Source organism: Haemaphysalis longicornis, unplaced genomic scaffold, assembly GCF_048455015.1.
Source record: "Haemaphysalis longicornis isolate Haplotype H1 unplaced genomic scaffold, Haemaphysalis longicornis Haplotype H1 scaffold_2, whole genome shotgun sequence".
NCBI lineage: Eukaryota > Metazoa > Arthropoda > Arachnida > Ixodida > Ixodidae > Haemaphysalis > Haemaphysalis longicornis.
In genome coordinates this window covers 119,610,293-119,636,955 of record NW_027526295.1, presented here as the reverse complement: position 1 = coordinate 119,636,955, position 26,663 = coordinate 119,610,293, and the positions used below count along the sequence as shown (strand labels likewise).

Sequence of the window (26,663 nt, the reverse complement as noted above, 5' to 3'; positions counted from 1 at the left end):
AAAAGACCTTCTGCCGGCGTTTCAGCACAAATGGGAAAACAATAAAGCGTTCATTCAGGTATTAATGATTTTTGCAGTGCACAAACCATCTTTTGCTTGTCTTGCGTTGTGGTTATGTATTTGCGTGCCTTGACAGTGACCAGTGATATGAAGATCAATGCGGCAGTGACGTGCATTTGCTGCGTTCGAGTTTCAAGCAAAAGCGCAGCTCGCTCTTTTCTCACCAGGGTAGTGAAGGTCTTAAGGAACTCGCTTTTTAATTGAGTCCAGTCGGTCAAAGAGGTATTATGGTTCTCGAACCAAGTTCGAGCTGCATCTTCTAAGTAAAAGAAGACGTTCCGGAAAGTTTCTTTATCGTCCCACCTGTTGAAGATGGGGACGCGCTCCAGCTTCTCCAACCATTCTCCGGGGTCTTCAACGGGTACTCCCCGGAACGATGGCGGTACCCGGGGCTGCTTCAGGACGGTGGCACCAGTGGCTTGTTGCTCCATAGTGTTGATTGCAGCTTTCGATCTCTTTGTCCCTTCTGTCAGAACACCGAACTCGGGCATTAAACCTTGCAGCCGGCGTCTGGCTCTAGTTGGACTGGCTTGGCGGCTTCCAGAGGTCGTAGGGAGCATTAGGTGTGCGTACCCAGCAGCTCCACCAGATGTCACGAAGCCAAAGACGACGCAGTTGTGTTGAAGGGAAACACGTTTATTGGCGCGAACTTGTGCTCCCCTAACAACTCAAAGAATAAACACGCGTCAAAGCAGCAGTCAACAAAGTGACGTGTGCGGGCGAGCGTCGGCGATTCGGATACCGCAGTGTCTGCTCTGCAGGGTATTATCTTTCGGCGCGAGTGTTTCTGGAACCTTCGATTTACGTCTAGAACATTGTAGATCAAATAATATATTCGAGTCTAGTAACGTCAGCGCGAAACGATCTCCGTATTAGAATGACATAACCCGTGCGGCATAAAAATAAAGAATGGAACATGCGCTTCGCTTGGGACACAGATAACACAGCCGGGTGCGGCTGGGCAGTAAAAACAAAATATAAACAAACAAACCGAGTGCCTAGTTTGAGGCAATATTTTGTGAATTAAACAAAAGTTTGACAAACGCGTTGATGTTTTTTCAGGTAAATATTCAGCAAACTGTCTGCTATTCAGGCCAATACTGTATATAGTTTTTGCATAACACTACTTATGTGAAATGATACCAAGCAATGAAGACTCCAGGTAAACAGCATACTTGGAAAGCCTGATAAGTCTAACGAAATAACTGTAATTGAAAGGTAAATATTCCTTTTGAAACCGTAGCGGTCGTAGCGGTCGCAGCGTTGTCAAGCTCTTTCGCGGTATTCGCAAAACGTTTTACTTCGCAGGAAGTAATTATGTTAAAGCGATCCTGAGGAAGAATCCCACTGCGCTGAAACATTATACATCATAATATGCAAAATTAAACAAAAAGCTACTAACCTCTTTGAGTTTGCCTCCAAATTACACATTTTTCATTCTTGTATTTTTATTCAAGGAAAAACTGAAAATTTTGATATTTTAGTGTGCGCGCTTTTCTGCGCTTCATTAAAATTAATTTGAGGCCATCGTATATAAACGACGGTCTCCATAGTGTTCAGCTCATTTACAAAGCTTTATGAAAGGCTATAGTATTTTCAACTTACTTGTTTTAAACACAACAGCTATGTTGTGGTGTGCTTTTCTCATGCTGCTACATGTGGCTTTTGCGTCAGAAGTTGTATATGGGCCAGAAAAACTTGAAGAACCAAGAAAGGCCGAAAGGAAACAGTGGGGCCTGCTTGTTGCTGGCTCTAATGGTTACTTCAACTACAGACACCAAGCGGATGTGTGCCACGCATACCAAGTCTTACATAAGCACGGAATTCCAGACGACCAGATCGTTGTTATGATGTACGACGACATCGCCAACAACTCTGTCAATCCGACGCCTGGAATAATCGTGAATCGTCCCAATGGAATGAACGTGTACCAAGGAGTTCCAAAGGACTACACCGGGGACACTGTGACGCCGCACAACTTTCTCCGCGTTCTTCAGGGAATCGATCCCGGAGTTGGCACGCGGAAAGTCATCAATAGTAGTCAAGATGACTACGTGTTTGTGTACTTCTCTGACCACGGAGCTCCAGGCATGCTCATATTCCCTGACTCGCATTTGCATGCCCGGGCGCTCATAAATGCGATCACTAAAATGCATGAGCAGAAAAAGTACCATAAAATTATATTTTTTATCGAAGCCTGTTTTTCGGGTTCAATGTTCGAATCATTGCTGCCGAACAACATTAGTGCTTACGTTATGACGGCCGCACACGCGCATGAGGTCTCATGGGCTTGTTACTATGATGAATATCGGGACGCGTGGCTAGGAGACAGCTTCAGCGTAAACTGGATGGAGGACGCCGACCAGCAGGACCTCCACAAGCAAACCCTTCACCAGCTCTACAATATTGTCAAAAAGAAAACAACGAAGAGCCACGTCCAGCATTACGGTGAACTGACAATTGAATCACTCCACTTGAGCGAGTTTATGGGCAACAAGAACGTCACCACACTGGTACTTGCAAACTTTTCTTGTGATCCCGTCAGTAGTGCAGATGCACCATTCCACGTATTAGAACACAAAATAAACACGACAAAAAACATTACGCTTAAGCGTGAACTTGAAGAGCGCAAGAAAATAATTCTTGAGAAGAGGGACAAGCTTGGTACGCTATTTGTGGAAATTGTTGGCGCGCTCGGCGCTAACTTAAGTGTTCTAACCACGAAACCGGATGAGATAGAATTTCCATGCTACGAAAATGTAACAGATACGTTTTCTGAAAACTGTTCTAACCTTTCGAGAAGTGCCTACAGTTCTGCATTCCTTTATGGCCTTGTTAACCTGTGCGCTAACTATACCACTGAAAAAATACTTCAAACAATGGAAACAGTTTGCCCTCTCCACAAGGTTGATGATGTGATATAAATTAGTACGCCTTTGAAAATAGAGCGATGCGTGTCTCTCGAGTTCTTGTTCTTGTGTGTGCTTTTCCAGTGATCTTGTCTTTGCCATTTTGAACTAAATATCCCACACTTTGACATTGTTAACAGAAAGTCGTGATTTTCTATCCTCAGTTCCTTCGAATAGCTGTTATAATTTTATGAGAATAAAATGTTCCAATAATTACACAACGCCTTTTGTCCTAAAAATGTACATGTGGAAATAAACCTTTCGCTGACGTGTGGAAATAAACCTTTACCCACGTTATGCCGCATAACACAGCATTAGGAGAATCAGCGAGACCAATAAGAAAGCCTGATCTGCGTGTGCTAAGGGTAACACCGTATAATTGACAACAGTCTGGGCTTAGTGCGAAAAAAAATGTGGTTTCTTTAATTCTCAGAACTTGTGGTATGAGATAGCATTGCCGTTAATGGCAATGCTACCATATATCAAATCCACAGAAGTTGTGGGATAAGTATTGTTACGGAGCCCGCACAGGGCACCTTGTGTATTCGAGGTGAGGGTATAGGCGACACCGCCGACCCCGAGCCCCCACACATAAGCTGTAACCAACTTTGGCGATATGTCAAGGGGTAGAGGGTAGAAGCCTTGAAAGCTGGCCTTCAGAGGCCTGGTGAAGCCCGAGCCAAAGGGCTTCCTCTATGTCTACCACGCAGGGAGCTCCGGGACCTCATTGGTCATCACATTAAGGCCTATAAAGAACGTAGCCCGGTTCCTGGTTTTTTTTCCCTGTGTATAATGGATCCTTCAAATCCCTCGCAAAAAACATAGTAAGTCATACAATGCAAAAACAAAAAACTGGCGAAATTCTTGCCGAGGTAAATAGCCAAGTGGAAGCAGAAAAGCTTCTTTCTCAGACTCCAGTGATAGATCTTGAAGCCACAGTCACACCCCGCTGTAGCCTCAACAGCTCGCAGGGTGTGACCTCCAAGCCAGATCTTCTAAAATAGACAAATGCCTACATTATCAAACGGTTGAAGAATCAAGGAGTTACTGACGTTAGTAGAGTCACCAAACACAGAGAAAATACAAAAATTCTCTGATCACTTCATCTTGATATTCAACCCATACAAACTTACGGAATATATCAATTCAGATTTTATTAGGTGCACAGTCCGTCCCTACATACCTAACCCGCGCCGTTGTTCCTAGTGCCAGCGCTTCGGGCACAGTACCAGCTCTTGCCATGGCGAAACAACCAGTGCGAAATACGCAGTGCTGGAGCACCTGAAGGCAAACTGTCACTCCCATAGCTCCACTTGCGCTAACTGCCGGGCACACCCGGCATGTGCCCGGACGTGCTAGAAGTTTCAGGTAAATTTATCGTGATAACGATGATAGATACTTGATACTGGCATCCCTTTTCTACTGGGGTAATGACGCATAATCTTGGAAAAAAGTAGAAAGGAAATAATACACCTGAGTTTCACTCTTCCTTCAATACTAGCGCTGCTCTTAGTGCAGGTACACGAAACCTATTAGCGCAAAATACTTACTTTTTCTGTACAGGTGCTAGCTGTTTTAGGAAATATTCCCCTCTATGCTTTTCGTCCAACAGCATTCTAATCTTCTTTTCGTCGCCTGGACAGCGTTGAAGTTAACTCCTTCTGTGCTACCCTTAAATCCTTGAGATTCTGGAATCCGAATATTTCCCTCATGTAGCTTTGGATGGATACCGTCGTATCCTAACACTATTTGCTGCGTAGTTTGTTTCTTTTCCTCACACCATGCATACCCCATCATTTTGTGTATACTTCCCCACAACGCTGTTAGTGCGCACACAACCTCCTCTAGCCTCCAAAATCAAAGCACTGCCAATAGAATTATCATAGAAATTTTTCTTCCTGATTTGTAATTTCTCAGGCATGTACATATCTGACGAAGATTTCATCGTTAGCCATCTAGTCTTCGCACTGCGTGTCCATCTATACGTACCTTTTCATGTATAGGTACCTGAAAACCTTAGCTGTAAACCTGGCAGCTGTACACCCGGCACTGGCAGCGCAGGCAAAGCACACCCGAAAGGGTACCAAGTCAAGGAGGCCCAGTCCTCTGGGCACCCCCTTGCCTTCAGATGACGACATGGACGTCGAGCCCTTCCGGCTTCATCGCAGCGAAAGGAACGGGCTGCGATGTCCACGTAAGTAAAGAAGGTCAAAAAACCCCTTCCAATAGTCCAAGCCCCGAAAGACCTTACGTAGATAGTCACACTCCAGTAGCTCTAACACATCATGATGGGAAGAGAAAATATTGTTCAGTGGAACTGCAGAGGCCTTCTGAATGATCTTGACGACGTATATGAGATTGTGCATGCCAGTCAGCCAAGTATCATGTGTCTCCAAGAAACTCAGCTCAATTTCCAACAGACAAATTTCTTAAATAGCTGTATGGTGTTCAGAAATGATAGGGTTGGCTGCACACACTCTTCGGGTGGTTAGGCCATAATAGCCCGAAAATCCCTAGCACGCCACCCTATCACTCTGAACACCGTTCTTGAGGCTCTAGCAATACGCACAATAATTTTTAGTAGGTTGATAAGGGTATGCTCCATTTACATTTGTCCTGATTTGGCTCTTTGGAGGTCTGACTTTGAGGAGCTGGTCGACCAGCTGCCCGAACCATACATCCTAACAGGCGACCTTAATACGCACAACTCCCTTTGGGGCTCTTCTCACACGGATGCCCGAGGTCGCCTGATAGAGACATTTCTTACATCTTCAGGAGTATGCCTCTTCAACAAAAATGAGCCCACATACATAAATACAGGACACAACACACACTCATATCTTGACTTGGCTATTGGCTTCGCAGTTCTCTTTCCTCTTCTCGAGTGGGGTGTGAGCAATGACCCAATAGGTAGTGACCACTTCCCCATCACTAACATATATAGGTAATGGCCCAGGCAGTCCATCTTCCCAGAACAGGTTCAATGAAGCAAGAGCTAACAGGAATACAGGTACAGAGACATCCAAACTACACCACACAACCATTGGACACCTACGCGTTGCAGAAACTACCCAACTCCTCTCGGCGCACATCCTCGACGCCGCCGGAAAGTCGATTCCCCACGCCTCTGGTGCCCCACACAACCAGAGGAGGCCATGGTGGAATTAAGACTGTAGGGGGGGGGGACGAGAGGCCCAAAACAAGGCGTGGGTTATCCTTCGTCGGTACCCCACGTCCGGTAACCTCATTTTGTTCAAACGGGCCAAGGCGTTTGGAAAACGTGTGCGCCGTGAGGCCAAACAAGAGAGTTGGCGTTCCTTCATAACATCCGTAAACTCATACACAGACACACGAAAAGTATCGACAAGAATACGCAACCTCAAGAGACGACAAACACACAGCCTGCCTCTGGTCAGCACAACAGGGGACACACTCGAATGCCAGGCTGACACGCTCGCACGACACTTCAAACATGTGTCCAGTTCAGCACACTACACAAACACTTGCACGAAACAAACAATCGGCCGAAAAGAAGCCTATACTAGATAACAATAGGTCAACATCTTCTTATAACTCAGAGTTTTCACTGCATGAGCTGAGGGCAGCTTTGATCACATGTAAACCTAGGCCCAGACAACATCACCTATACAATGATGCAACACCTACACGCAGACACACTTGAAACACTTCTACATCTTTATAATAAAATTCGGTGCACATTCCACACTCTTGGAGTGAGGCCATAGTTGTGGCTTTCTTGAATTGGAGAAAGGACCCGTCATCCCCCTAAAGTTACCGTCCTATCACCCTAAAGAGCTGCCTGTGCAGGCTTCTCGAGAAGGTGATAAAAAGCAGCCTGGTGTACTTCTTTGAGTACAATGGTCTTCTCGAGATCTGCCAGGCAGACTTCATGGTGGGGCGATCCACGAATGATCAACTCGTAGCTCTTGATTCATATATAAAAGATGCCTTCGTGCAAAAGCAGTATTCTTTAACTGTGTTTTTCGACCTCGAGAAGGCCTACGACACCACTTGGCGATACGGGATCCTTAGTGACCTCAAGTCATTCGGTGTTTCTGGTAACATGTTGAACACCCTTGTTAGTTACTTGTCGGATAGAACGAAATGTGGTGTGTTGAGTGAAACTCTCTTCGTAGTAAAGATGAACTCTCTTGGAAAAGCACTGCTACCTGCAATTTCTTATTCCGTGTATGTAGACGACGTGCGGATATCCTTTAGGTCATGTAATATGCCCATCAGCGAACGTCAAGTCCAGCTTGGTGTCAATAAACTTTCCAGCTGGGCTGACAGGAATGGTTTTAAAATTAATCCTACAAAACGTTCCTGCGTAGTGTTCTAGGTCCACCCGGACTCAGACATCACTCTTGAGAACGTGCCGATTCCTGTGAACAAGGAGCACAAGTTCGTATGTCTTGTGTTTCACCAGAAACTCACATTCATTCCCCACATCAAGGAACTTAAACATAAATGCCTAGAAACAATGAATACCCTTAAGGTTCTTTCCCACCAGTTCTATGGTTCCGACAAATAACTCCTGCTGCGCTTGTATACTGCTTTGGTTGGGCGTCATTTGGACTATGGCAGTGTGGTGTATGGGGCGGCGACTGAGACAGCGTTGCGAATGCTTGACCCAGTGCTACACTTGGGGGTTCGTCTTGCGTCGGGTCCTTTTCGCACAAGTCCGGTCCAAAGTCTGTATGTCGAGTGTAACAAGTAGAGCCTTCAGAACCAACGGACGTACATGGACTTGCTTTATGCTTTTAAAATTTCGTCGCTGAATGACCATCCTTTTTATCCAGTCTTTAATATTACATCCACCTCTCTGCTGTTTGTGAATCGCCCATCCGTCCCTCTGCCCTTTTCACTTAGAGTTAGAGAGCGAGTCTCGGATCTCAGCACTTCGTTTTTAGATGTGTACAGATCCTCTTTTACAGACGTTTTACCTTCTTAGAAAGTTCGCCTTGTGTCCTGAGACCTTTCTTTTATGAAACTTGACAAAAATCGTGTACCACGAACTGCCGTACTGCAGCACTTTCTCTCTCTGCAGTTTAAATACCCATGTGCAGAATTCTACAGTAGCGCTTCTAAAACCTACACTACAATGTCCTGCTCTGCTCATGGTCCGAGTTTTAATGCAGCCAGAACCATGAGCATACACACAACCATTTTATCAGCAGAAGCATATGGAATTCTACTCATACTACAGCACATTCTTGAAAATCAAATTCCCAAGTCCGTCATCTATACAGATTCCTTGAGTGTTGTTCGTGCACTATCATTGCACAAGCCGCGCAACAACAACATAGCTAATCTTGTGTTCAACACTGTTATGTCTGTGTATGCGAAAAAGCATGAGCTGCTCCTCTGCTGGGTCCCAGCGCATGCTGCGATTGCTGTGAACGAGTTGAGAGACGAGAGGGCCGCTGCTGCTGCACTCAGGGACACTGTAGATATTACAACTGTACCCTATAAAGACCTCAAGCCACACATAAGACAACACTCGCGTAGAACATGGCCAACACACTGGAGTGAACAAACAGACAACAAACTACATGTAATAAAGCCCCACTTGAAACGGTACACCACTGACTCACACAACAGACAAACGGAAGTCGCCTTGGCTAGGCTACGGATAGGGCACACGCATGCAACTCACTCGTTTCTGCTGACGGAATTTTCTAGACCACAGTGCTGCAGGTGCGGGGAGGCCCTATCAGTAGTTCACATACTAATCATATGCACGGCACTTCACACCACACGACGCAAACAATTTCCAGAAATCTACAGACGACAAATGCCACTCCACCCATCGCACTTCTGAGGCGATGAACCAATGTTTTCGGTCAAACCTGCCTTTAAGTATTTATCTAAAGTTAAATTTCTGAACCTCATATCGTACCATGCATAACCACAACCTGGCCCTCTACACCAGCCATCTCCATTGTCTTTATTTGTTTTTACCTCTGCTCCTATTCAATTTCAATATCCACCTTTTTCTGTGGAAAATAACCATCTGTAATTGGCGCTGTTTCTCCTAGTTGGCCTTGCGCGACTAAAATGCAACTATCATCATCATCATCTTAGCTGTACACCTACGTTGATTCATTGCTCTCAGCCTCCTCTTAAAAGACATTGTACTCTGCGCCTCTCGAACTTCAAAAGACGCCCAGCCCATATCTCCCTGCACTTCGTTAGTTGTTATTCCATGCGCTCATAAGGCCAAACGGCCTATCGTTCTCTCGTTCACTTCGAGACCTGCTAGGTCGATGGGTGTTGGCCTGTTCTGCGCATTTCTGCCCTTCACATGTCAGCTTCACTCTATTATCTGTATAGATCGCTATAAGGAACTGTGTTACTCGTAATCTAAGCGCTTCAGTTTCAGCATTCTCCACAGCAGTTCTCTGTTCACGTTGTTATATGCCCTTTTAATGTCCAAGAACGTAACCCATGGTGGTCTATTCTGCGCCTTCGCAATTTCAGTACACTGTGTAATCACGAACAATTATCATGCAGTCACCTGTCTTCTCTAAATCGATTCTGCGGTTCCCCAAGGATTTATTTTTCTTCCATTCATGCGTAAATTTCTGATTTTATAGCCTGCATTACGAATCTATACACCACTGACGTTACTCTGAGTGGTCTGTATTAATGAATAGTGGCTTTTTCGCCTCTGCCTTTATATATTAAATTTAACCTACTTTCTAGACAATCGTCTGGTCTTTTTTTGGTTTGTATCACCTTATCTTTCCCTCATAAAAGATGTCATACGTTTAGCTCTAAGCAGGTTTATAAGCTGCATTGGTATTCCGTCCGGGCCCACTGCTGTTGAGGCAGAAACCTGTTCCTCGGCTTTTTTTCAATCAAGGTAGCTAAAACTTACTTCCCTCTCTGCAGCCTTCTGTGGCACTGATGGTATCGGTGCATGCTTCCCTAAACTTATAAATCATCACTCGATGAATATGCGGCAACGCGTGTTCTCCTTCTAAATGTATCCCCTCTACATAAATCAAGAATTTTTTTCTGATATCGTTTGTTGAGCTGAGTAATTTTACATGCTTCCAAAATTTCTTGGATGCCCTTTTGACGTTCTTCCGTATTTCTACCATTCATTGTTCGCTTTTCTGCTTCATCTTTGCTTGAACCATTCGCTGCCGTTCTAGTTTCGTTTCCTGGTAGATATCCATTTTTACTTCCCTACCTCCGGTTCCATACCGGTACGTTTTGCCTCTCTACATTCTCTCGATGCTTTTTTCGCTGGCAAATAACCTCTTTTATTTCGCTATTCAACCATCTTCTCGGCGTTTTCTACCCTTTCCACTTTTTTGTTTGCTTAGCTTCATTTATCTTCTGCTTTATGAACGTGGTCATTTCGGCGTACTCCCAATCTTTGTCTGAGTATTTATTCATGTCGTCTTCTAGTGCTGATCTTTAACTGTTAATCGTTGAAATTAGTTATTTCGGTTGTACCGATTTCTTAATTTATCCAGGTTGCGCCTCGAAAGTGCAAGGTACGCCGCTTGTGGCCGCTTCCTAAGCTGTCTGTTCCGTTTTCATCTATCCTCATTTCCCACCTTTAGTATACTGTTTCGGAGACTAGACTATAGTCTATGCTGGACTGTCTGTTACCGATTTCTCACGTTATTTGTCCGTCACACTTGTTTTCTGTATTTACTATTACAAGCCGATTTTCCTGACATAATCTATCACTAGAGAACCGTTTTGATTTATGTATCCATCGAAATCTGGTATTTGGGTGTTCATATCTGCAACTATCTTTATTTCGCCCGAATCTTTGAACTCGTTTATACCTCCTCTCAAACAGTTTACCATTTCCTCACTTTCCTCTCTAGCCCGGAACAGTTTACGATTTCCTCACTTTCCTCTCTAGCCCGGCTTCCAGTCCACAGATACAAAACTCCTAACCATGAATTTTTCCTCGCTATGGTGCCTCTAGCCCATAGGTGCTCTTTACAGCTTTCATGCACCCTCTGCTAGTGGGTTCTTGTGTAATAAGCTTGAAAACGCCTTCATTAGCTTCATTTTCGCGGTCTTGTTGCATCTTTTCCAGAGATAATTGTCTATGACAGGAGGGACTTTTAGGTGTCGGAAGTATGTCTCTGCTTAAGCGTACACGTTTATTTTTTCCCTTTCCAATTGATTTTGAATTTCTGCCCACTTATCACTCTTTTTGCCTCCCTCCATACTTATGCAGCTGATTAGGTATCTATTTCTTTTGCTTTTTTCTTTTGCTTTCAGCTTACGGGTCTCTTTTGTCTCTTAAAAGAATGATGGCTCTATTGTTTCCACATAAATTCCCTCGATTTATGTTCTGCGCTATCGATATTGGTTCTTCGGTTAACCGCCGACACGGGAGAAAAAATTGTCCAACTCCTAAGTGAACCATTACTGAACAATTAATCCGGAGCCCTCGACTACGGCACGCCTCATCACCTGCATTGCGCTGCCGCATAAAACCCTATAATCAATCATTTTTTTTTAAATGAATGTCTTCCAGCACGCCGCCGCGAATTTTAACATCTATAGAACACCTTCTCCAACAAGCGGTGAAGCTTTCAGGCAACAATCCACTACTCCTACTAGGAGACTTTAAGTCCCCGCATATAACATGAGGATAATAACATGCTTTCAAAAGGGAAGCTCACACTAACTCGTAAGACGTGAAAGTAGCGAAGCTGTACTCAACCTTCACGACCATCACGACAGTTTGGGTCCACGATTACGGCCGTTTGATTTACTTCTAATTCGCTGCTGCAACGACGTTTACTCTATCATGTTTGCTATAAGTGGGAGCTCCCTTTATTATTTTATATGTGATAATAATGAAATATCACCTTAGAGGGGAGTGTGCTAAGCTGGGTCTTTCTCGTTACGAGCAAGTTTTGCCAGTATTACGGCGAACGCTGGGGTCTTTCTCGTTCCGAGGAAGTATTGCGAAGATTACGTCGAACGTTTAAGTTTTTATGGCCAGTCTTTGCCAATCTCCGTAAGTGGTCATGCTTAGATTGAAATACGTGAGCCGGGAACGGCGGCCGGTCACCACGAGGCACGTATAGTGCGCAACACCCTTGTCTATAACACTGAGTTTAACTTCAACTAGTTAGCTCTTAAAACTGTGGACTCAAACTTTTCACTAAAAATGTTGAGGTCAAAATATATGGCTAAGACTTCAGAATGGCCCAATAGTTTTATTTCAATGCTTTTGGGCAGAGGCAAGATAAGGCTATAAATATGAAACCTGTGTTATAGACAAGTGTATTGCCCTCTGTACACACGAGTGCTCCGCATTTACGAGGTATTTTAACTGCCGGGCGCCGTAGCCTGGCACGAGCTCACATGCGCGCAAAATTTTCATGGCATTTTTAACTGCAGATAATAAACTGTAACTATTTGCTTAACAGCTTCGCTTTTAAAAGGGCACAGCTCGTCTACACGCTACGCAGCTCCCCTTTATGCTACGCAACGACCTGACGGTGCCGACGCGCATGAGCACTAGCGCGTCGGTATCTAATCTGGGAGACCGTGCCGGTTACTCTTAGCAGCAACGACTTCATCATCACACTCACGCTCCCAAATCCAGTAGGCCGGCTCCGAACGGCAACTTCGAAACTCACCAACTAGCCTAACTTCCGACAGGACCCGACAGCCCTGCCATCACCAACAGAGAGCACTGAGTAGGGGTCGCAGCGCATGTACGAGCTACATGAGGTCCCCACAAAGACAATTTAACCTCCACTTCTGATACGCCAACGGTTGACAGCCACCTCGCCAACCTGTGAGCAGCCAAAAGAGGCGAGCTTAACAGGTGGTGGCGACAAAGACACAACCGGACTCTGAAACAAAAAATGGCTGGAATCACTCATAAAGCCCTTCATTACGTCAAACAACTACATTCATAAACTTTGCGCACGTTTTCTTATCAATTTTGGGGATTACTCTCACGACCAAGCAGACTCGGTGCCTACTGAGACGCCTTATTGGCTCGTCGCTGTCAAACGCATCTACGGCCAGATATGTCACCCATCTCCTGCACAACTATCCGCCCACGCCTGACCAACCGTTGGACCAAATACCCATCAAAATTGTCGGTGATGATACGATAGTAACCACGAACCCAGATTTCATAGGAGCGCCAAACCCCATTCTCGACACCCCGTTCACTTACACTGAACTGGCATCAGCCCTAGTGAAGCTAACCCGCAACACGGCACCACGCAACGAACAGATAACCTACGGCCTCCTGCGGAACCTGAACGAAGAACTGCAGGAGTCGCTACTAAAGTGCCGCAACAATCACAGGACTCAAGCCAAGATACCAGCGCACTGTCGCTGTGCCGAAATAACGCTATTCCCAAGCCTAGCAAGCCAATCGAAATCGATAACCTGCGCCTTATCCTCTAACCTCGTGCATTGGCAAATGGTTTTAGCACCTCGTTATAGGCCGGCTCATCAACTCCTTAGGGGAGACAGATATTCTGCCTCATACAATGTTTGGTTTTAGACCTATTTTGTCCACTTACAATTTCCATTTACAACTAAAAGAGCTCAATATCAACAACCTGAGTAAGACTCAACCCAGCTCTGCGTAGCGCTTGACGACAGGGTCCGTTTGATAATGTTACCCATGCTGTCATCATCAACATGTTCTAAGCCCCCAGTTGTGCAGCCTCCACCTTCAACTATGTGCATGCCCTTCTTACAGATCTCAGCGCAACCCTTCACTTGGGCGCCCATGTCTCTGGCAAGTTCAGCACGCCAGCCAAAGGTTGCCCCGAAGGCTCAGTGATTTCCCCTATGCTCTTCAACATCGCTCTCCCCCAAGGCTGAGTTATTTCACCTATGTTTCTCAACATCACTTTATCGGGTTTTGCAACCGAGCTCAATGCAATACAGGATGCTTGCCACGTATACTGTAAGAGGGTGATTTAGCTCTATGGATCACCAAGAGGTCCCGGGCTACTATTAAGATCAGATAGAACGAGCAATCGAGGCCACAGCGCATACCTGCAAACGTGCGGCCTAGCGTGCAGACCATCAAAATGTACCCTATTCATTATGCACTTACGGGCACGCCGGTGACCGGTTCCACCGACTGAAGTTCCGAGAGTGGCCATAAATGGTACAGTCGTTCCCACAGTGCAAATGCTAGTAATTCTGGAACTTCCCTAGCATCGTGATGAAAGTGGAGCACCATTACTTCCTAAGCTTCAATAGACTGGCCCAGCTCACTCATCTCATTCAATGCGTCTGATCCCGCCGTCATGCACTCAAAGAAGCAGACAAATGCCGAATTGTTTGGTTGATTGATTGTAGAGTTTAACGCGCCGACGCAACGCAGGGGATGAGGCGCGCCATAGTGGAGGGCTCCGGATTAATTTTGACCACCTAAGGATCTTTACGTGCACCGAAATCTCGTTCACACGGGCGTTTTTGCTTTTCGCCTCCATCAGAAAAGCGGCCGCCACGATCGAACCCGCGACCTCGTGCTCAGCAGCGCAACGCCTTAGCCACTTAGCCACCGCGGCGGGTAACCTGCAGAATTTCTCAGGCCATGCTAATCAGCAAATCTCTTTGGGCAACCTACGTGACTCTGAATACCAAAGAAGCTACCAAAATTTTTATAATAATAAGCAAATCGTCCAAAACAGTTCTCGGGGTACCAGTCTTCACATTAGCTTACCACCTATTCCAGCTAGAGGTGTAAGTTTTGAAGCAATTTTAACGGGAGTAAAAAACACGTTTTTTCGTGTTTTTTTGTTTCGTGTATAAACACGCTTTTTCGTGTTTTTCCAAAGCAATATGGAGAATATTTTAAAAGACAATTGCGCACAAATCTAAAAAACATTTCACACATTTCTTAGGGCCAAAGCCCTAGATATCTGAAATTACGACCTGGTAAAAAGAAACGTGAGTAAAGTGCACTCAGAAACGTTTTTGGGTTAAAATGCGGTTTGAAACAGGGACGCCAAGAGCCTCTGCCAAGTGTAGTAACTAAAACACTAACCCTTTACCGCGCCAGGATGTAACAAGAATTATACGGATGCGTGCTGCATGACAGGTGAACGTGACGACACTGCAAACACGCTGCAGCAGTGAAGAAGTCATCAGTAACCGCTCGCTGTCGCCTTAAAATGACTTAAGAGACTTAAGTGCCTTGTAAATTTTTTTCGCTAACAGTGAAAAGAATACAATTGTTCATTGTGCATCGCAAAAGTCCCGTCACAGCTTCTGCTCTCAAACTATGCACATGATTCTACGTCAAAGCATTGCTTCAGGAAGCGTTTCTCTCTCTGGAAATTGGTCGCATGACAACGAATTTCCCTGTAGAAGCACTTTTCGTTTTTTAAATGTAAATCTTGGTGGAGAGAATAAAATACACCTGCTTTTTTCATTTATTCTTCAGTTTTTTTTTTCAACCGCTGACATCTCTACTTCGAGCTTGGCTCGAAGAACACCCTGGCGAAACCACCTGAAACCCACACTGACAGCCAGTATAAACTACATCATCTACCTGCTCCAGGGTGATATGTGCTAACTACTTTGGGCAACTCCCTTCCATCAAAAATCGACACCCTCCAGCGCATGACAGTAAGCCAACAAGCTGCCATACGGGTGTTCTTAGTTCCAAAGGACACACACCCGACTTATAATGCTAGCCGCAGGCGACACAGCGCACGGCTTCCTAAAGCGAGATATACCACAGACTCCCAGGCAGGCTACGCGGACGCCGCGGGCTAACACTTCCGACATGCAAACGGGGGTGCGGTTGTCACAGCGAATGGGAGCACACTGGCAACAGCAACATTTCATACCGGCTCTACAAATACAGCTGAAGACGCGGCCATCGCCTTAGCGGTGGTGTATACCCAGACCTCCAACGTTACCGTGCTCATCGACTCACAAACAGCCGGTCTACGGTTTGCAATGGGGAAGATCGCAGGCCTTACAGCTACCATTCTTCAACGACCAGAAACGCCACAGATCCGCATAGTATGGATCCCAGCCTATACGTCGGTAACTGGGAACGAGGTGGCGCATGCCACTGCTCGCGCGACCTTACCCACATAGCAATTCCAGAAGGGGAAGAACACGAAGCACTTACCTGCCCTCCGGTCTTACAAGCCATCTACAAAACTACTCCGACATCATACATCACTACCGAGCTTCCAGGAGGGCCCTACCATCCTACATTCATCCCTAGATAAGTCTGGAACAAACATTCTGCGACAACTCTAAGCCAACACAAAACACAACCACACCTTCCTGCATTGGATTTCCCCTGCGTATACCCCTCCTGCGCATACTGCCGTGGTACCCACAATCCAACTACTCATTTGGTTTGGATGTGCCCCACTAACTCCCCAACCCCACATTCACTCACCCTTGAGCAGTGGGAGAGCACGCTGCCCAGTGATCAGCTCGCGGATCAGGAGTTTCTTGTGAAGCGTGCCAGGGCCGCAACTGCACAGCGTCGACTGCCGGAAAACGATGTCCACCTACCGCCAATGGTGGCACCAAATGCTTTACTAAAAAAAGTTTTCCAGTATAATCCAACGTCAAGGTAATAGAGAACATATCCTTTCCGAAGGCACCAAAGAAATTTCCATTTTTTCTTCTGGAAAGGTACGCCGACGCAGCCCATCGGGATGGAGCAGCGTCTGTTTTCGGCGTCAACCAAAGTCAGCGAGGCGGATCTGGTCCCTCTGCTGCTCCCCAATGGGTTACCTCAGGCAACCAACCCGTTGCCGCAACGGAAAGGAAACATTGAAGCAAAAGAAACAGACAGCCACGTTTTAAAGCAAAGCTTTTTACCTCTACCCCCTAAGGGTTCTTTCGCGAACGTTGATGTCACCAGAAAACTCAGTGAACAAATAAAAGAATTTACTGGCACCACCGGGAATCGAACCTGGAACTAATAGACTAACAAAGCGAGAGCCCGTTGTCTTACCGATTGAGCTACGAGCCAACTGGAAGACGGGGAAGACAGGTGGTGTACTCCCCAAGCATATCTACGGGTTCCCCCTGCGTTCTCGGCGAATGCCACGTGAAAGCGTCACGCGACCCTCACTCCCGTCTAGCAGCCCTGTGCGCACCTTGCTCATGTGCTTAGCGTTAGAAAAATAAAAGGAAGCTCACACCAATGCATGGCATCTCACTTCCTTACGCCAATGTGCTGAAGCCTGCGGCCTCCAGTGTTCACGTAAAAAATCACAGCTCCTTGTCGTCCGCCCTCACGTCAAACCAAGGAATACATTCAAATACTTCTTGATGACCAGGCATTACTCCAAGCCCCAGCATGAAGATCCTGGGTCTACATCTTGAGGCTAACACCAAGAGTGACGTCTCCTTGCAGCGCCTAAAAAACAGCATTAACCAAATCATACACATCATCAGGCGAGTTGCCACCAAGAAGCGAGGCCTAAAAGAATCTGGTACCTTTCGATTAATTGAAGCTTTTGTCCTCTCGAGAGTCACTTACGTCAACCCCCTGTCTTCTTCTCGACAAGGAAGACATAGAGATGCTTTATATAATGATAAGAAAGGCGGTTGAGCAGGTCATTGGTCTTCTCACGAGTGCGTCCACACAAAGGCTGCTTAGCACGGGGTTTCACAACACGGTGGAAGAGCTGTTAGAAGGCCATCTTTCTAACCAGAAGGTCCGACTCAGAACTGTGGTGCGTAACCGTATGCTTCACCAGATTGGCTGGGCAGCCCAGAATGTCACTCCGCTTGACGTACTCCCAGACTCTTGGCGACGAAAACTAAAGATGCTCCCTTTGCTTAGAAATAGGAACCCCTCACATGACGAGGGTCACCGAAACGAATGCGCTCAAGCGCTAAACACCACCCTCGGTGGGGATCATGCAGTTATCTACAAAGACTCCTCCAAACATCGAGTGCAGCAATACGCCATCATCGTGGCTACCTCTAGAACCAACCTCCTTGCGTGTACCTCACTTACGACCCAAGAAAAGACGGCAGCAGAAGAGGCAGCCATCACCTTGGCTCTCACTCAACCAGGGGTTCGGAGGGTAGTCACCGAGTCCCAGCAAGCGTACTGGAATTACCGGTCGGGTTGGGTGTCCTGACCTGCACTGCGCGTGCTAAAAAAACTCTCTCCAAATGGTTCCATTCAGCTCATCTGGACACCCCCTCACGCTTCAATTGAGGGCAACAAATACGCCCACGCAACAAGTCTGCGCTTTTACCTCCCGTGCTATGGAGCTGCACAAGGACAGTCACCCGCTTGTCACGTTCACGGAGATAACCAAGCATTATCGCCTTCGTAAAAGCCAAAGACCTTGTAATTGGCACACAGAGGTACCAGTTCGCTTGAAATATACACGCGGTCGAGTCTAGCGTAGCTACTCCCTTGATAGTGGGTAAACCACACTGGGCCTTTGGGCGTGAAAAGAGCCGCGTCTTCAAGAGAATTTTGTTCAATTGTATCCATCAAACACTGAGTACCCCTATCTCTAATGGGCTCTTTTGTTGTTCTGCCTTCAAACATAGAGGGCAGCCGTACGCCATCATCGTGGCTACATCTAGAACCAACCTCCTTGCTTGTGCGTCACTCAAGACCGAAGACATGATGGCAGCAGAAGACGCAGCCATCGCCTTGGCTCTCAACAAGGGGTTCGTAAAGTATTCCCCAATTCCCAACAAGCCTACCAGAACTATCTGTCGGGTTTGGTGTCCCGACCTCCACTGCGTGTGCTAAAAAACCACTCCCCAAATGGTTCCATTCAGCTGATCTGGACACCTGCTAACGCTTCCATGGAGGGCAACGAATACGCCCACGAAGCCTGCACTTTCACCCCCGGTGCTACGGAGCTGCACGAGGACAGTCACCCGCTTGTCTCGTTCAGGGACATAACCCAGAATTATGGCCTTCTGAGGCAGACTCTACCTTCGCCTTACCCTGAACTTTCCATAGAACAACAAACTACCTTACGGCTGATACAATCCGGCTCCTTCCCATACCCGACGCGTGTTTACTTAATGCACCCGAATCGCTACGACGCTGCATGTAAATTTTGGTCTAAGTAGGAACACTCTGCCACATACTCGGGGTGTGCTACTTTAGCCCTGAGCACCCTCCTCTCTTTCTGTCAACTACCTAACAGGAGCAATAGACGATGCTGCTGTCCAGTCCCTCTCTGCCTACCCAGCTTCAGCTGGTGGACAGGGCACAGGCGGCGCGGACTGAATATGGGCTACAGTGAAGAAGGAACCACTCCCTTGGCCGCACTCTGGGCCGCTCAGAAATCTGAATAGAAGTGTTTGCTCCTCTTGCTCCTCCTCGTCCTCCTCCACCGTCTCTGCCACCCATCTCATCGCCTCCGTCCGCGACGGCAGAGACGGAGAAGTGAGATCGCCTGACACCGGGTTTGAGCTTTTATTTTATAAAAAACGTTTCCACTCATGTGCTACACCAATACAAGTCAACCAACCACCGTTCATGCCTCATGCAATACTTTAACCTGAGGAAGAATATTTCTTTGAAGTAATACAGGGTGGGGTTAAGTACATTTGACTTCTCTCTGGTTTCACGATTTGTTGAGCGACGTGAGTGAACTTATGTGATGTCGCATGGGTAATCGTTGTGGGTGCCGGTTACAGCTTTGCTTTCCAGCCACATTCACCGAGTGGATTGGCGCCAATTTTTTGTATGACAGAAAAGCTCGAGTCCTTCCAGGTTTTACCTCATTATGGAACAACCGCCTGCTGTTCGGTCGGATGACGCACAGTGGGATGACGATCCTTCACTGATACGGAGCAACTGCCTGAGCAGAAGAACAAATGATCGCGAAAACAAGGGAAAGCCACGGCCGCCACTGTTGCCGCAGCAAGTTCTAGCTTGCCGGATAGCTGTGAATACCTCCCGCTTGAACAGCAACTTCTCAGCCTGAAACTCCAGCGTGTGCCTATATTTTGTGTAGAGCTTGGAGTGCCTTCAGAGCGATATTTCGGACGGTGCCTTTCCTTCTAACCACGCGCACATAGACAGTTGCCGGTGTGTGCGCGCAAGGGTTGGTAGTCGAAGGAGGGGAACATGCACGAGCAGCTGTAGGTTTCATGCCTTCACTGATAACATGTCGGTTGTGCTGGCGGGAGCTTTAAGCGTGCATGCCAAACGGCCCAGTGCGGCCTCTCCGCTGTCCTCAGTGGTCAAGCAGATTAAGTTGATGTGTTACACAGACAGTCAGATGCCCACCACGCGGGAGGGAAACAGGCAGCTTCATGTTTGTGCGCTAGAATAGAGCTCCAGTCAGTCCAAGTTTTATTTAGCTAATTGAATAGGAATTATGCGGAACCGCCAATTAAAAAAAAAAACTTGGGTTGTTTAGTGCACCTCGTGGACTGCATCTAGCTTTTCAGGTAACCCTTATTCACATAGTTTAAGGGCACTGATTCTTTGATACTCCTGATATTTAAAATGAATGAATACCAATTAGGTGTCATGCCGCAGAACCCACGACAAAACATCTGGCTGGTGTATTAGTCACCACTAACATCTGAGCTCACCGCTATATGGCTATAGCGTCGTTGTTGTCACGTTTGCCATTACATGTACGTGTTTTCTCCAGGTCAACGTGGGCGCCCTACGCTTTTTCTTCTTTGCGGGACAGCACTCTGCCAGCAGCCGTACAAACAAATTTTCTTCACACTTCTTTTAAAGACGAAAGTCTTTGTTGAGCTACTTGAACGGAAAAATTTTGGTCTGTCTGTCTGTATGTCTGTCTGTACATCACTCGAGTCAGCCAGCCGGCTAAAGTAAAACAGATTCTGCGCAATAGTCTGATATACTTATAGCCAAAACTAAACGTCCAAGTCCGGTGTTAATGTTCGTACTTGTCCACATTGTTGAACAAAAACGCAAAAGACATTAGGCAAATATTAGGCAAAAATCAATACATGAGTGATAATTGCGGTGCTCCTTTATTAAAATTCACGGATGCTTGGTTTTTGCCACAACTGAAATACTACATCATTTAAAGAAAACCGTCGCCTGCTGTGGCCCACGCTACCTGGCGGAATCCGAAAAATAAAACCGCAACAGCAATGAAAGTTTCCACTAGATTGGTTCCGCGTTCCGCTTGGAACGCTCGTGGAGTACGGAAACGTTTTTTTCTATAAACGTTGTAGTCGGGTGCCTTGATTCACACGCGCCTCTGCAGCACGTCAGGGATGGCATCGAAGCACCCGACTTGGAGCAGTGAAGGCGGTAAATTTAAATTCACTTGAGCAAACCTCTAGCGTGTTATCTTGGAAAGAAGGAAATGGGAGAGAAACAGTATGATAGGTGAGCTGAAAAGAGAAGGGATGGATTTGTTTGTGAGGGGCGCCAGTCGACCATCGCCTTGCATCGACATCTGCAACAAAAGGAGCAGATACGCGGCCAATTTTTCTATGTTTGATGGCGGCCGAGTACAAAGTGTTATTCGACTGATTCAGGTGCTCATTTACATATATTTCCTGTTCTGATTTAATGCATAGAACAGAGGTGTTTCCTGCGTTCTCACCGCATTATACGAATAGGCTGTCGTGCTTGCTGCGGTAAACAAACAGCAAAACTATGATGTCTGCGTCAAAGTTCTTTGTGGGAATTTCGTGACACGTGTTGAAGACCTTGCTACCAACTTTGACGCGAATGGTCCCACATATTTTCTTGATAATGGTCAATGGGTCATTGTCAGTTGTCCCGCCTTTATTCCAACGTTTACTAGGCCGCTGGTGTCGTTTGAAGTCTTCAAATTTGTTTCTCAGCCTGTAATCCCCAGCTTTTAGCTGTTTGTTCAGCTTTGCAAGCTTGCTCATTTCTCATTCCGTTTTATTATTTTTTCTGTCACAGTTTTGACGCCATTGAAAACATCAGTACAGAACGACAGAGACTTTCAGAGGCGCTATTCAAGAAGGCCCGTGATCAACCAGCTTCCGAGTTTTTACCTGCCTCAGTTCAGTTCAAAATATGGTGAACCTGCTGCCTGCCATACCCCTCGAGAGAAGCTTGCGAAATCGCATGAACAACGCTTAGCACGTTCGGCGTGTCCAATTGTGGCCGCTTCCGTTGAAGACGTACGAACTGTGCTAACTTCCGCATGCAGCGCCATCTGAAATGGAGTTGCAATATGCACTCTGTGGAAGAAAGTAGATACCCCAATTACTTCTATCAAAACTCCAGCCTGTCTGTCGACAACGCCTTTTTGGCGGCAAGTTCTTCTCTGGATATTCCATTGTGCCACTGAGTCGTCTTTGTCTCACGCCTTCAGCATAGCCCCAGCGCAGCAAAGTGCAAGCGAAGTACCAAATTTACAAACCCACTTCCCCGGCAAGAGGGCAAACGAAACGTGCACTTAACTCTTATCAGCATGGTTATCGGGTTTCCGGCCGTCAGGAAACATGGCCCTTTTTCACTTGTCGGTTATCTGCGCACCAAAATTTTGCATTTAGTAGAAATCAAGAATAAGAAATGGACATGTGCAGGGAATGTAATCCGAAGGCATGATAACCATTGGTCATTAAGGGCAACCGAGTGTGTCCCTAGAGAAGGCAAGCTTAGCAGGGAGCGGAAGAAATTTGGGTGGGCAGATCAGATCAAGAAGTTTGTGATAGTAAAGTAGTCGCAGTCTGCACAGGACTACGACAGGTGGATATCTATGGGAGAGGCCTTTGCCCTGCAGTGAACGTCGACAGGCTGATGATGATGATGATGATATCCACGCAAGGGGGTTTTACTGATGACGTCGTCGCAATTTAGATTGTTTGAGAAATAGCGACTACGTTTTAGGCGTTGGAGTCGTGTCATAAAATACTCCACTAGGTTTTCGCCTCGTATGAAGGAGGCTCCAGTTGAAAAATCATGTCATCCCCTTGGCCGCTCCTGCCGGCTGGTACAAAACACCTCTACTCCCGCAAACGCAGTGACTTCGCTAACATTGGCGGACAGTAGACTGGGGACTGCGTTCCTTGTTCGCTACTATGTTCTTCGTTTTGCTGGCACCAATCGAATGGTAAGTGAGTTCATGGCTGCAACGCTAACTTTAGCCGAAGTTGACGCCATCGTTGGATCTGACTTAAAGGGCTATGCTGCAGCGATGAATGGGATGGGTTTGCTTGATTGACAGAGCACTCTCGGGTAAAACTCGGCGGTAATGTTTTCCGAGGTGAAATCGCGACAAAAATGGCTGTTACGGCAGTGGTATATTTTTCATAGTGTCTGTGGCGCGCCCTTCGTGGACCACACGTATCTCTTCAACATAACATAGGAGGACCATAGCGCCAATTTTTCTCCATCGATAAATACTGTGTGGTGGCCGGGCCGAGCCCATCTTTTTTTATGCCTTTGAGGCGGCTCCGCTCCGTAACCAGCGGGGTTGGAGGAGGGGGGTGATATTTGCGCTGCGGGTGTTAGGAACGCTCAGCGAAACGAGCCGTGCTGAAATATAAAGGCGCATGTTTGGCTAGCAATACATAACTGCCGTCTTCCTAGTTTCTGTAAGCAGAACAAACTCGAAAGCATTCAAAATTGCGCATTAGGAAACAATCAAGTTTTGTTGCTTGTAACTCATTGCTACGGAACCCCGTCAATTGCAGTTCAATGGGCAAAACGCCTTGACATTTATTGGGCAATAACATTGCGATGGATGTTTCAACAGATTCCCTGCGCAATCTTTTCAGTTTATGTGAGTGTCAACCAAAGATTTTTAATACTTTTTGGTTGTGCCTGTTATTGCTTGAGCAAAGCCTCAAAGTACGGATATCATGTACTACACTGCTGGAACCAGGCAAACAGGCGCCGCCGTAGGACGTTGCTTCTTCTAGGTTAATTGGCTGTCATTAAAAAGAAATGTTGATAACGGTTGAAACTCACATGGGAGTATTAGGCCGTGACTTTTAAGTGCGTGTTCAAGGGGGGACGGAGATTTCAGAGAGTCTACGTTATCCTCTGCCAAGCACGCTCCCCTCGTTTTTTGTCCATATTTGACAATCATTCCAAACATAGGAGAAATAGGCGTCACCGTATAGCGCGTATGTTTGTTTCACTTCTACGCTTAGCAGATGTTTTTAAAGTCTGCTTTTCACACAAGACCGGACGTTTGGAAAACTCATGCACAGGCTTACACGGTAGCTGTGGACGTCTTAAACTGGAAATTGTTTGCCAATGCTATTTTTATAATCTACTACATCCTTGTGGTGGGACACCTTTATGCAACCTTAGAACACTGGTGTTTCAGAACCACAGGTTCACGCTGTAAATGTTTATATTAAGGTCTTATGTGCCTGCAATTTCGCAGCAAAGTGTGAAATAAAGCTAAGCTGAATATTACGTTACTAAGAACTAAGAATGCAGCCCAAACATAAACGATATTTTTTGGCTTATGTGCACATTGGAAACGTATGATGCCTGTATCAGTTTGGGCTGCAACCTTTATCGTGCTCATTCAGTCGTTTCAACTCCTCAATAGCTACCCGCTACCGTCGGCAACAGTCTTCTGCAGTTCTGCATGTTTACCGTCCGCTTGGTTAGGGGTTGAGAACTAAGTCATCTCACCTGTGGGGCTTTACGAGCAATAAGTACCACTTCTGATGGAGCTTAATTTGATTACTGGAAATGGAAGCCTGTGCTCATGTGGTTTTTGAAAGTATGATGCCTGCTATTCTCAGTATATTAGGGATGCTGATATAAGAAACGAAGTGTGACATTGGGTCATAAAAGGTACCATATGTTGAAGCTCTAAGAATACATAGCTCGTACACAAACATCCATAGGACAATTCATTTTCGAAATTATTTGTTGTTGTTTGGTCGGCTTCACGCAAAGCACCATGGCGATGCAAGATCATTTTTATGTTTAAAGCCAGACCATCAGGGAATGCCTGTAGCAGTCTAGTAGCAGGGTGATGTCATGACCTGGTTGCGGACCCGGCACACCCCGGCGCGAACCTTTGCGCTAATAACCGCGTTCATCGGTATCGGCTCGTGCCACTTGTCCGTCCGCATTGAATAAAGCGGTTCATCAACGCTGCGGTAGCCGCACCCCTTCAACTCTGAGTGACTTCAGCGGAAACGAGCAGGCGAGTCCGGGCACGCGACTTCCTGAGCCATCCCCCCACTGGCGATTCTGATGAAACAGCAGAGACGACTCCGGAAGCGCCGGCTATGCATTCTTCAATCGCCGAGCATCGCGAGTCAAGGCCGCAAGCGCGCCTAGTATTTTGGAAAAGGGTATCCCCGTACCAGCGGCGCACTCCTTCGTGGTCACGTGGGCAAGTACCAGAACGGCTTCGCGCGATGGCGGTGCCGATGAGCGTGAGATTGAGGGTCTGGGATTGGGCCAGACATTTGGGAGTTGAATTCTCTAGGGGAACTCTAGGGACTTTGGCTTGAACAAAAAGGCAATGTTTCGAGCCGCCGAGAGCTGCTGTTGCTGTTGCTGTTGCTGGAACAGCTTCCAAACTTGTACTCATAATGTAAATACATGTAAAATTTTGTCTCCTTCATCATCAAACATCTGTATCTTGAATACTGTCTCCGGTGACCAGTCACGCTACCGAGATGGATTCACGAACCCCGGAATCACAACAACTGATACCTGCGGTGGGATCTGACCCCCTAAGTTGCCACCGGGAGGCCCATGCTTTCTACACAAAGATTTTAAGTCCATGCTTGATCAGTAAAATGCATCAAAAAAGAAATGTGAAGGACAAATTACCGCTGTTGGAATACCATTGCAGAACATGTAGACTCCCCATGCAATCCTAGGAAACCGTTAAAATTTTGGTGCTGGCTATTTGGGTTGCATTGTTTGGCATACTATGTACATGCAGTCTTCTCAGTACTTTATCTTAATGTCGTGCATGCGTTTCCTGTCGAACAAAAACAAGACTTACCGCGAATTACTATTATTATGAAGGGATGTTGACTTATTAAGACGGGTTTTATTCCCGTTCACGGTCATCTGATTGAAAGCGCCGAGCAAAGCGACAGACGAGGGACGTTTAGGTATAGTAATTTTATTGAACGGATATAAAAAAGAGAGCGGGTAGCCCGGTCCCATACGCCTGTGGCGTGGTACCCTGTGCGGGGATAATAGCGTGTAGAGGGTGGCAGTGCGCTTACTAGGAGGTGGATGTGAGGGTATGACTTTATATAAAAACTAAAACACGTAACCGCGGACTAAGATGAGCACGTGACAGTGGAGAGCAATAAGAGAGCGGACGGAGAGCGCGGGTGGAGGGGTGGGGCGGGAGAAAGAAGAAGGAAATAAAAATATTGTGTTCAAACTTGGATTCATGCAAACTTCCCGAGAGATTTTTTTGCTCAGCGTGTGGTGTTTCGTAAAAATGTTTTGTGCGGATTAAGAGTGCGTTAAAAACCAAAAACACAAAAACGAAAAACAAATTGCCATAACATCTTATTGATAAATTGCGGGGTTTAAGGGCACAGGGTAAGGCGAAATTTTGAAAAAATGACTTTTTGTTTTTCTTCGCAATTAGGAAAGTTCAGTTCCTTGTGCACATTTTCGATATTCACACTTGCCTTAAAGAGTCATATTTCTCGCTAAAAAACAGTTTTCCCGTAAGCAAGTAGTAAGTGCCCAAATCCTCTTTAAGAATGCTCTCAGTGTTTATTGCCATTTTTTTCATCAAA

At 46.3% G+C, this 26,663-nt stretch overlaps 1 pseudogene; it reads left to right on the top strand.

Annotated features, from left to right (window-relative positions):
• The first annotated feature begins 1,685 nt into the window (after nt 1-1,685).
• LOC144168248 (legumain pseudogene) lies at nt 1,686-13,835 on the top strand (annotated as a pseudogene).
• Nucleotides 13,836-26,663: the final 12,828 nt, after the last annotated feature.